Genomic DNA, 11775 nt, shown 5'->3' with positions numbered 1-11775 from the left:
ACGATGCACTAGACAGAATTAAAACACCAATTACTTGACATGGGATGATTCTGCCCCGCCAATGCAACTTTAATGTCCTCTTTGTAGGGTGACAGGCATCCCATAAGTGATTTTTGAAATTGATACTCTTATGTAAAATAGCTGTGGTTTGGCACTAAATCATTTAGTTTAATATGGGCATTAAAACATCAACAATTTCTCTTATGCGTTGGTATTCAAGTTAAAAATCTGTATACAATGATATTGTGATTGGTGTTTAGAAAGAAACATCATATGAATCCTCTAAGATATTGAGAAAATTTTTATTTCATCCCCCAAGAACAAAAACATATCTAGAATAAGGAATAGTAAAACTTAATAACAAGATCAAAACTTCAAATCAATGACCTGATTACAGGGAAACTGAGGCATAAGTTAAAGTTGATTCAATTTATTATTATTATTATTATTATTATTATTATTATTATGCAGCAGCGAATAAATCAAACTGAAAGCATATTTCAGTAATATAGATAATTTTTTCATAAAGACAGTCACTGAGTGGGTTATGGGAGTTAGGCCCAATCAGAATAAAGTTACCTTTTTAGAAGCTACCAATTTATTCAACAACAAAGAAGAACAAAACATGAGGATGATATAAACCATAGAAGAAACCTTAGTTAAATATGATGCTTCACAACTTTCCATACAAAATGACATAAGCTCATTGCAACCTACATTAAGTGCCTTGCTTAAGGGCACAATAATATACTTATGGTAACCTGCCATTTCTCAGGTTGCTCCTACAAACCCACATGTGACTGTACCTGCATTGTAGTGACAGTAAGTTCAGTTTTTGCCCCATGGTTCATTTTAATTGGATATTTTATCTGACATGCACAGATGAGCTATTTCATTTATCAAATGACACACACAGATGTAATGACATAATCCCTGGAAGACACCATTTACCAAGCCATTCCCCACTCTGAAGCATGTAATCTCTTCTGAAGAAGAGAGGCTTCCTCCTTGCCAACATATTATTAGCAGAAGAAGAAAGCAGAAAGGAGCTACAGTATGCATTCACCTTGATGTGCTTGTCATTGCTTCATGATGCTTACAATCTCAGCATCTGGGAGCTTTCACTAAAATGTGCATGTGTTATTGGAAACAGGAGTGACAGGTCTAATGAAAATGGGACAACATGCATGGAAACAACCCAGTGCTCACAGTGTGTGAAAATTGCTAGGGGGATGAGGGAGGCTGAATTGAAATCTAAATTAGGGGAGACGGACATCCCAGAAGGATGTGTTGATAGAGTTGCTTGTGAGCATGTAAGAAAGAAAGCCTTGGAGGACATGTTTTTAAGGGGACATATGGCTGTTTCACTTAAATCCCACACACTGGTTTTTACATAGTGTGGGTGAGGCCTGAACATGTCACTGCAAGAACAACCCACAGTGGGAAGAGAAAAAAATCAAATCAGTTTTTGCTCTCGGCAACCATGTTTCTAGTTCAACTATTGGCTTGCTTCAAAAGGTCCTTTAGAGTCTTCCATTATCCCTGAGATCTTTGTAATACAGTCACTGAAGGAGTTAACCTAAAAAAGGTTGCATGTTGCTACCGAATTTTCAGGTACCCTGAAATCGACCCCATTCTGCCAAATTGCTGACAAGCGCCATCTCCCATCAGACATTTTGCATCAATTCAAATGTGCTCACCTTTTCTTGTGGTGCTACTGATAGCATGTTGCACAAGCTGTCTCTAAGACATAAGTTCTGGACTCCTGGAAACCAGGAAGAAATCATGTTCACATAAACATTGATGAGCACCATTTGAAGGTTGCATTTTTCCTCTAAAACTATTATTATTTTTACTCCGACGACAGTTAGGTTTAGGGTTGAGGTTTGGGTTAGGTTTCATAAAATGTACATTCCTGTCGACTGTATTACATCATTTACTAAAATATGACTTGCTTTACAACTCACTTTTGGCACAACTCTGTGGACATTTCACATGGAAACTGGAGCACACAAGTGCCCAAATGTACAACAACAATTCCTGGTTCAGTTACTGGGGGCAGTGGTTTGAATTTCAGTAAGCACAGGCTGATTTCAGTTGAAGAACGTTTGACCTACTGTAATCTAAATCACAGTGAGATCAGTTTGTAGTGGAAGAGCACTATGTGAGAGGACCAAATTTCTAAGAAGATTACTGGAAAGTCATGTAACTTGGTATAAAATATCTGGCATGAATGTCTAAGTAACATGACAACATTCTGTGAGAAGGCAGTTGACCTCGAGACAAACGTTTATTTCGTTTGCATGAGATAAATCTGTAAAACAATAAAAGCAATATTTTGAAGAAAGACATGAAAATGTATTATTTTGGGCCACTTATTGTGATGTTCTTGCCGTTTTAAGGTTTAGGAATATTCCAGAGATCCTCACTGAATGATTTAAAATGAAAATATTGCTATTTTAAAAACTAATGGCATGTCTCAGAAATCAGTGGGCTATGCACAAGTCAACATAGATTTTATGCAAGAACGTGAGTACAGATCGTCTCTACCATTTGACATATTCCATGATAATTTAATGACTCAGTGCTGGCAAATTGATTCTGGGACTGCTGTCGCTTGTATTACATTTGCAATTTTTGTGAGTATGTGAGTGTTGTTTTTACACTGCTTTATTGAGAATATATTGTAAATGAGAGCTGAAGCCCCATGTTTTTTTTTTGCATGTTATGATATCTAGCTGTTCCAAGAGCTTATCATGTGACAGCCAGAATGCTTTGGATGCAAAATGTTTCAAAATGAGAGATAGAGACTAAAGACAGGAGCTGTCACAAGTGTAGCTGCTCAAAAAGAGAGGGAAGGATCCCAAAACACTCTTTTCTCTGCAGAAGTCACTTCTACCAGTGCATTGTGTGATCTGAAAAGGCTGATGGAACTTTGGGTTGTCTCCAATCTCTAGAAAGCACTGGTGACCTTTCATTCACACAGCATGATGACTGCAAAAGCCCTTTTTATTTGGCGAGGATGTACTTTTATTGGCAAAATCCCAATTTTCCCAATCCAGTCCCTTTGTAACAGTATTTTTTTTTTTTTTTTTTTTTTTTTTTGCTCAGAGGCTGATTGCAGACAGATATTCAGACTTCAGCTTGCATTGGTCTCAGGGCTGCTAGTGTAGACTACTGACCACTGTTGCCTCATTTTAAAGTACCAAGCTGTATAATAAAAACAAAGGCAGGAAAGGTTAATGTATTCAATTTTCTTACACTGTCCATTTTAAAGGGTGTGTGGGGGAAGTAAACTCATCTCTATGCCCCATTTGCTTTAAAACACAATACAATGTTAAACAGTTTCATTATTATACAGATGAAATCGGGTCCACAAAATAAATAAATAAATATCGGTATCCAGAAGCAAACAGCTCAACAATCACTTTGTTTTTGCACCATCTCAGTGGACTGTCAATGGGTTTCATTCTATAGTTCTTACTTCATTGTCAATGCATTTCTGCTGTAAAAAGGCAAAATGCAGTAACCACACATTGTCAAAACGGACAGAAATCAGATCTGGTTTGGCTCAGCTTTGCTTATATTTAGAGAAATTTTGTGTGAAACTGATATCCAATCAATCAAAATTTAAAGGCATTTTTTTTAGTTTGGGCTCAGTTGGGCTCAGTCTGGCATTTTTCCTTTGTATGGCGGATTTGTTAAGTTCCGATTTCTTTTGTAGAGAAATACTTTCATTATCTTAAGGTTTAGATTTAAAATTAGGATAGTTTTTAACTCTTTATAAAAAGTATAACATCAGCGTTGAGTATGAAATTTAGTATTTATGATACAGATATCCAAAGATTTAATAGAGTGTAAATAAACAAAATAAACAGTCCCAGCTTCAGCAATTTAAAGCAATAAATTAATAATATCATATTTTGTTTTAAATCCTCCCACTATTCAACCATGGCAGTTTCACAAGCATTTGGAGGGAATGCTCCTTGGTTTTTTGTCAGCAGAAATCATAATGCTTCAGCAGTAAATCTTCAGAGCAACTGCAACAATTCTGGCTGACTCAATTATCCAGTCCAGCATCTAAAAAAAAAACCCTAAAAAAACCCACAAGGTGTTATTTGATGATCACAGCCTTTGTTTCCCTATGTGTAAAAAGACACAATGACCTCAAATGTAAGGAGTTACAATTGTATTAGCAATAAAGCCTAAACTATATACAAAACATGCCCAATATAACAAGAGCAAGTCCATGATAACAATGTACACAGGTGTAATAGCATTATGTGATGAATTATGCAACAGTGGGTTGACAGTTCTTGAGTTAAACCAAAGTCTTTTTAGCAAGTCAGTCCACTTGGTTTGCCATCTTTGGAACATTCCGTGGCAGCTATTTTTCTATGTAAAAACCACATACAAGTGCAGCTCCTATCTACTTGAATGGGGAAAGACAGAAATCTCCAAAACAGTTAGCCAAGATTATGATCAAAGAACATATTTCAAACAGCAGTAAAATCTGACAACACTGGTATCATAAATTGTGCTTCTTTACCTCAGATTACGAAAAAAAAAATATCCTGGCTTGTAAAGTTAATGCGCATGCATGTTCTCAAGTTGATTGACAGTCGATGTCTGTATTTAAAAGCTTATTAGCTCTTTTACCTATAAGGCGGGACTTGTTTTCTACATCCGTTGGCATTCCAAATTTTCCCATTCCAATTAATAGAAGTGGCCCTTCTCTGCTAAATAGTCTCTGGTTAAACTTGGTCTGTGCTTACTGAAATTCAAACCACTGCCCCCAGTGGCCGATGCGGAAAGTGTTTTTGAACGAATGGGCATATGTGAGCTCCAGTTTTCAAGTCAAATGTCCAAAGGGGGCACCAGAAGTGAGTTGTTTTTAGTTTTCAGTGGTGTAATACAGTGAAGAGGAATGCATACTTTATTAACTCTATCCCCCAACCAAAACCGTAAACCGTAAACCTAAACGTCAGTAGAGTAAAAATTTAATATTAGGGGGGAAATGGAACCTCTGATCATTCTTGTTTCTGATTATGCGAATGCTATTACTTCCTGGTTACAATGCAGGACATGAACCCGGTTACTGACGCTGATGACGCAGTGTGCTATTGGTCAGTAATTGGGGTGGTCAGAATGGGGTCAATGTGAAGTTCTGGAGCATTCGGTAGCAACATGTTGACTTGTGATAATGTTGTGCAGTGAACATGACTGTAAGAGAATAAGATGATCAATGTGTGACATTTAAACCTTGACAAACTGAAGTTTGGTCAGATGATACGTGACCTTTAGCCAAGACTGTAACCACATATTCAAATTGAATAGTTTATGAATTGACCATTGAAGAACCCATATTGGTTGACCACTAAACTGAAAATTGGGAGGGACACATTCCTCTCAATGTCTATGGTGGTCATGACCCTGCCTTTAAACATATAGTTTGGATGCAGGCTAACCAGTTTGAATAGATTAGTAGAGTAGTTCTGTGGCCTACAGGAGGTCTAAAAAGTACCTCTGAGCTTGCTGAGTTTTTACAATATATACTCCTTTGAAATCACAGTGCGTGGCTTGCCTGGAATAGTGTGTTTTAGTTCATTGTACTCTCCAGCTGAGAGGATATCCAGCACCCTCACTGCTTTAATTCCTGTACAGTGAATTATAATTTTTAGTAAAAAAAAATAAAAAAAATAAAAATAAATAAAAATAAATACATTTATCCCCACCTTTAGTTTTCTTTACCTTCCTTTCTTTTTTGACATATGCCAGTTGATCACATAAAATCATTTGATACATGTTCAGTGTGCAATGTACAGACATAATAGGAATTGTTTATTTATTTATTTGTTCATTTATTTTTTATTAGTTTGTTTGTTCATTCTTGTCATGTGTATTTTGTTGATCCATGTTTTTCATGTCTTTTATTTTGAAATGTTTAGTTCCTGTTTCCCTTGTCATGTGATTTCATGTTTTCCCTCCATGTTCATGTGTCATGTTTTCATTGGTTCATTGTTTGATTACTTTGTTATTAGTCTTGTCTTTTCATTGGTTTATTGTTTAATTATCTTGTTAGAGTTCTGTTTGTTCATTGGTTTATGTTCTCCCATTTCTTGTATTTAAGCCCTCGTGTTTGCCATTGTTGTTTGTCAAGTATTGAATGTATGTGGATGTGTTTTGTTCTAGCCTAGTCAAGCCAAGCCATGCCATGTTATGTTTATGTCAAGTCAGTTTTTTAGTCAAGTTCATGTTTCACATTTATATTTAGGGTTTTGGATTACTGTACTTTATAAATAAACTGCACTTGGGTTCTCTTCACTCCGTTGTTGTCTTCATCATTGCCAGTGCTAGCACATGTTACAATTCTATCTGCAATGAATCTCAGACACCCTGACTCTTGCTTGTTGGCATGTTCATGTTCAATCAGTCCCAACAATAGAGTTTGTGATTGCTCTTGTAGAAAGTCACAGCAGCTGGCATTTTGCTATGGTAGTCCTCTTAATCATACCCAAGCTGGCATCAGAGGCCTGTCATCTCAGTTAGCAGCACATGGCACAGCTGGCAGCACCTATCAGAGAGAAAAAGCATATGAATTACTTACTGCTGAAAGCCACATGGGAGTGGTTCCATTGATTCATATTTTGTCTCCTCGCTTAGTACTCTGCAATGGTTAAATACCACTTCAGCATGTTGATGGCTGGAAGTGTCTCACCCTGAAATCTAGTATAAGAGCCAATGTGCCACAGGTCTTTACTGGTCAATCATGGTGTAAACTGCCATGGCAAGAATATAAGCATAGTGAAAATTTGCATTTGATAGAAATTCTGCCAAATCCATTGCTTTTAAATTAGGCTCATTTTTGAAATGAGGCATGTTTTTGAAATGATACAGACATTAAAGCTGTTTTTCTGTGAAGCTGCTTTGCAACAATGTGCATTGGGAAAAGCACAAATATTATTTGACTTATGTTACAATGTTTTTTTATACTTTGGCAACAAAATCTCAATGTTCTCTCTTTGCACTGTTAAACAAACAAGTGATAGCCAGTGCTGAAGCATTTTACCAATCAGAAGTTAGCATAATTATTTCTGATTCAAGTAATGGCCAGCATCGTCCAATCACTGCCAACCATATTATTGTTAATTATATGTTATAAATTCTGAATCCATGTACCAATTACCATTGCCCCATGCCTTCCAACCATGTTGAGTTGTCCAAACATCATCTGCAGCCTGAAACTGAACTTTTGGTCAAATGTTTGGAGTGAATGCACTTGGCTGCATAGAAAAGTATAGGATGCTCCCTTGCTCCCTATTTAGAGAACGTCTTGACTTCAGTGTGCTGTCTGTCTGCAATGGTCTCAGAACAGTTCGAAATGCACCTTATTTTTATACTAACTCCATATAAATCACCTGAAGCAATTATTTTTTCTCAATGAAAAAATGTATTGTAAATATAGGATTTCTAATGGAGAAACTAACACTGTTTTTCACTAATGGTCACTGTGTTTAACAGCGTGCTGTTTGGCGATAAATTGCTAAAAATTTAAAAAAATGCCATAACAGATGAAACTAGAGATTCTAATCTTTTGACTCAAAAGGTTTCAATGTAAAACTGTAATTAGGTTTCTTACCAGATGTAGTATTGTTTGCATTTCTCCCAAAGATAAACTCAGCTCTGGTCGCCGCCATATTTTTTTGTCACATGACTCCATGCGTTGAAATTTGTACCTTTTACTAACAGCCCGGAGTGTTCTGAACTGAGACCAGTTGGTTTAAATTAAATTAACATATGCATAGTGTATAGCAAAGGCAATACACAATGTCTGTGCAGATGGATGCTGGGTAGAACAAGGTTAAAGGAGGAATTCTAAAGAATATTTATTTTGCTTAGATCAATATAGTGGCAGTTGATAGTGACTTTAAAGTAAAAAAACAACAAAGTTTCAAAAATGCAGTCTTTGTGACTTATGTCTTATATTCCAAGTCACCTGAAGCCCTATGATAGGTTTTGCTGAGAATCAACCTGTAATTTAAGTTATGGAACAACATGAGGGTAAGTAATTGATGACAGAATGTTCACTTTTGTGTGAACTATTCCTTTAATCTTAATCATCTGTCATTATGTCAGTATTCTTCCATTGCTAAAAATCAGCATTAAGTTAATCCAAAACTAGTATGGGATGACATTGACAATGTAGCCATTTAGAATATGTTTTAAAAACTACGTCAATTACAAATGAACAGAAAGTGTCCCACTATACCTGTTTTCACTTTATATAAAGGGAGTGAACGGGGGAGAGGTGAGCCTGTGTGGTGAGCCTGTCTATGAGACCCTGATGATTGCTGTCCTCCTTTCATACACCTCATCACACAGATACTTTGTGTCATTGGCTCTCAGCAGTGGCCAATCTCCCTGTAATTACTCCCCTCTGCTGCAAGGCCTTCTTCCTGCCTCACAGTGGCTAAACTGATTAGGAATCTGAGAGCTAAGTTTAATTGGCAGAGTTAATACAAAAGAAATGATCAGACATCGTTATAGAAAACAACATCAATATAGAAAGATTACACCGGGGGCTTGGCTCTTAAAAATGCCAAACAGAGACATATCCATTATAAGCCTCAAGAAGACACAGTTGCACCTTTAACTCATTCAAGATATGCCTGGTTGTTTGCGAACATTACAAATGACTCCACTTGATCCTGTCAGAGTGGCTGTATTACAATAAAACTATTCTGTTAGTGAGCTATTGTCCTCACTGTTTTATGCATATAGACTAGAGCATTACCACAATGCTGAAATAATTCACACCTCATACATCTACTCCAAGGTTAATTTATTTTGTGAGTCGCACATGGAAGTGCATAGGGACAGCAAATCACATTGTCATTCTTTAATCTATATCTTTCGGCCTAGCTTTATCTGATAATATGTCATTGCAATAGTTCACTGTAATGCTGTGCCTCAAACAGCATCACTCTGTGAGCCTTGACATGAATCATACATTATAACCGAAAAATGAATATTAATAACCAATGACTTTCTCTTTCAAAACATCTTTTGCTCTATAACCAATTAACCTTGTTAAAAATGTTTTGTGGTTGAATGCTGTGGAGTTAAAGGTGAGTGCAAAAATGATTAATAATGGCTTTCACTAAATGTCATTCCACAACACCACATTATTCACAGATAAAATGTTTCTACTTTGTGCAAAGTAAAAGTTCTGTTTTTTTTTATTTTTTTTTTTATGAATGGAGTTATGAACAGAGAGAAATATTAAACTGAGTAAACAGTGAAATACTGACAAGGCTGTTAGGCTACTTCTGTTTGGACTATGTAGCCAAAAACACATGTCGTCACTCCCTGAAATATGATATCAGAAAAAGTATTATTTTTACATGGGAAACGCCACTGTGGGGTTGAAGAAAAAGACAAATTCTGCTTTTTTCCAGAAAATGCATATGGCATTTAAATAGAAACTACAAACTACATAGACAATGAAACCATGATATTTTAATTTTAATATTAGCATCTAGGTAAAATATAAATATTTCATATTACCCATTGAAATGTAATGGTGATAAATTATAAAAGTTACTATGGTGTTTCATGGTAATTATATCAGTAGTAATGGGGATTTAAATGTCACCAATTCCTGAGAATGGGCCACATAGTGTTCCCAGCTATTAATAGAACAGAACAATTTCCCCCTATTTCTTGCATGCTGCTAAATTGACTTTTTAGTTCTATTTTTGCATTTGTGCCATGCAGAATGCACCCAGGTTCAATCGTTGACATGTCTCAAATCCCCCTTTGTTTAAAGGGATACTTCACCCCCCAAAAAATAAAATATAACATTCTGTCATTATTTACTCACCCTTGTGTTGTTCTAAACCTGTACGACTTTCTTTCCCCTGTGAAACACAATGGATGTAAGAGAGAATGTTAGCTTCAGTCACCATTCACTTTCATTGCATCTTTTTTTCCACATGCAATGAAAGAGAATAGTGACTGAAACTATTAGTCCCTAACATCTCTTTTTGTGTTTCACAGAAGAAAGAGTGTTTGCAATAGCATGAGGGTGAATAAATAATGAAAGCATATTCATTTTTGGGTGATCAAACCCTTTTACAAATAATATCATTGTGATGCTTCAAACATCACAGTTTTTATTTTGATCCAAAATACATTTACAAACCATCCTCTCACTAAGCCGACAGATAAACAAATTCTTAGTAAGACGCAGGGTAAATACACTCCACAAGATGCATGAAATGGCATAATCTGACTTTAAAAAAGGCAAAGACCTTCCTTCCCTCTAAATGACAGAAAAAACTTAATACTTTATAGATGTCACAGCTAAGCAATGTTAGATTATATCCTCTATAGCTCGTAGGATTAACAAGCCGCTCTGCTTTTTTGTGTTTGGGTGCTGAAGAGCCCTTGCAAAGATGTTTAATAGTAATCTACAAATTACAGTGGCAGAGTGCTTCATTAACATGTGTTACAGTCGAAATTAAAATTTGTTGAAAATATGTTTGTGTCTAAGACTGTTAATTCAGTAATCACTAGCGTGACAGCACTTCCTAAAACAAAGTTCAGAGACCTTGAAACACAGAAGCCAAGAAGGCAGGACAGATTAAAAAACTCTTATATGGAACAAAAATGGGTATGAAAGGAATCCAATAGACAGGAAACATGCCTCCCCACCTTTTAAATGTAATTTAATATTGTAGTCACGGATAGTTAATAAATATTTTAGTCAACTTTGTATTAACCTGAATAAATAATTTTTGAAGAACGCCTCTGTGGCAGCGGGGGCGTGGTCAAGCATCTCTCCGGAGAGAGAGAAAGCGGTAAGGGCGCTTACACCTGAGTTAAATTATGTCTAACACATGTCTCTAATTTCAGTGAGCACGGGGAGAGTGGCATAAATAGAGCCACATCGCAGGTAGAAGAGAGAGAGCCTGGGCACCAGAGAGCCGAGTATGAAGCAAAGAGTTTATTATTACAAATGTTGAGAGTTTATTTTGTGAAGTGGTGTGTGTGATTTCGGACAAGCTTAGTGAACAAGACAAAAACTCTGAGACTGTACTACTGCTGCAGAGAGGAAAAATAAAAATCCTTACCTGAACCAGGAAAGCTGCTTCTCGCCTCCTCCTTACACTGGGAAGTGTTACAGCCTCTATTACCAGCTATTGGCTGGTCTTCCTTCACTAAATATTAATCACATCTCAGTTCTTTCTCGTGTGCCATTTCTTTCTTGCGTTTGGATGCTCCGCTTCCTCTCTCATTAATGTTCACCACTCCCGTCGCCCATCGCTGTTGTGTTTGCTCAGTATTAAAGCATAGCCAACTTGTAAGTCATCTCTGAGGAAAAAGGGCAGGTAACAATCTTACATAATCATCACTTCCCATTTAGACATGAGACCTCTGTGCCCAGACTGCAGCTGATGCGCTCCCCTTTACACCCCTGTGGGAGATGATGGCTTGTCAGGTCGGTCCTATGCTGACATTTGCAGTGGCTTTGTGCCTCGAAGCTGTATCTAAACGAAAGCATTCAAAAACCACAGCATCCCTGAATATTTGGGGATTTGTAACAAATTATTATGAATTATTTTAAAGTGCAAATCTATGTGTGAGATGCAGGCAGCACAAACCCATTAACCAGAGTAAATAAAGACATCACATTCAAAAGGTTTATCGTTGTTTCAACCTGATCTAACCCTTAAAATGTAGTTTTGTTGGTGTTATCTTATGTTAAATACT

The sequence above is a fragment of the Myxocyprinus asiaticus genome, chromosome 1, assembly GCF_019703515.2.
Source record: "Myxocyprinus asiaticus isolate MX2 ecotype Aquarium Trade chromosome 1, UBuf_Myxa_2, whole genome shotgun sequence".
Lineage (NCBI taxonomy): Eukaryota > Metazoa > Chordata > Actinopteri > Cypriniformes > Catostomidae > Myxocyprinus > Myxocyprinus asiaticus.
Note: the sequence above shows the minus strand (reverse complement) of the source record.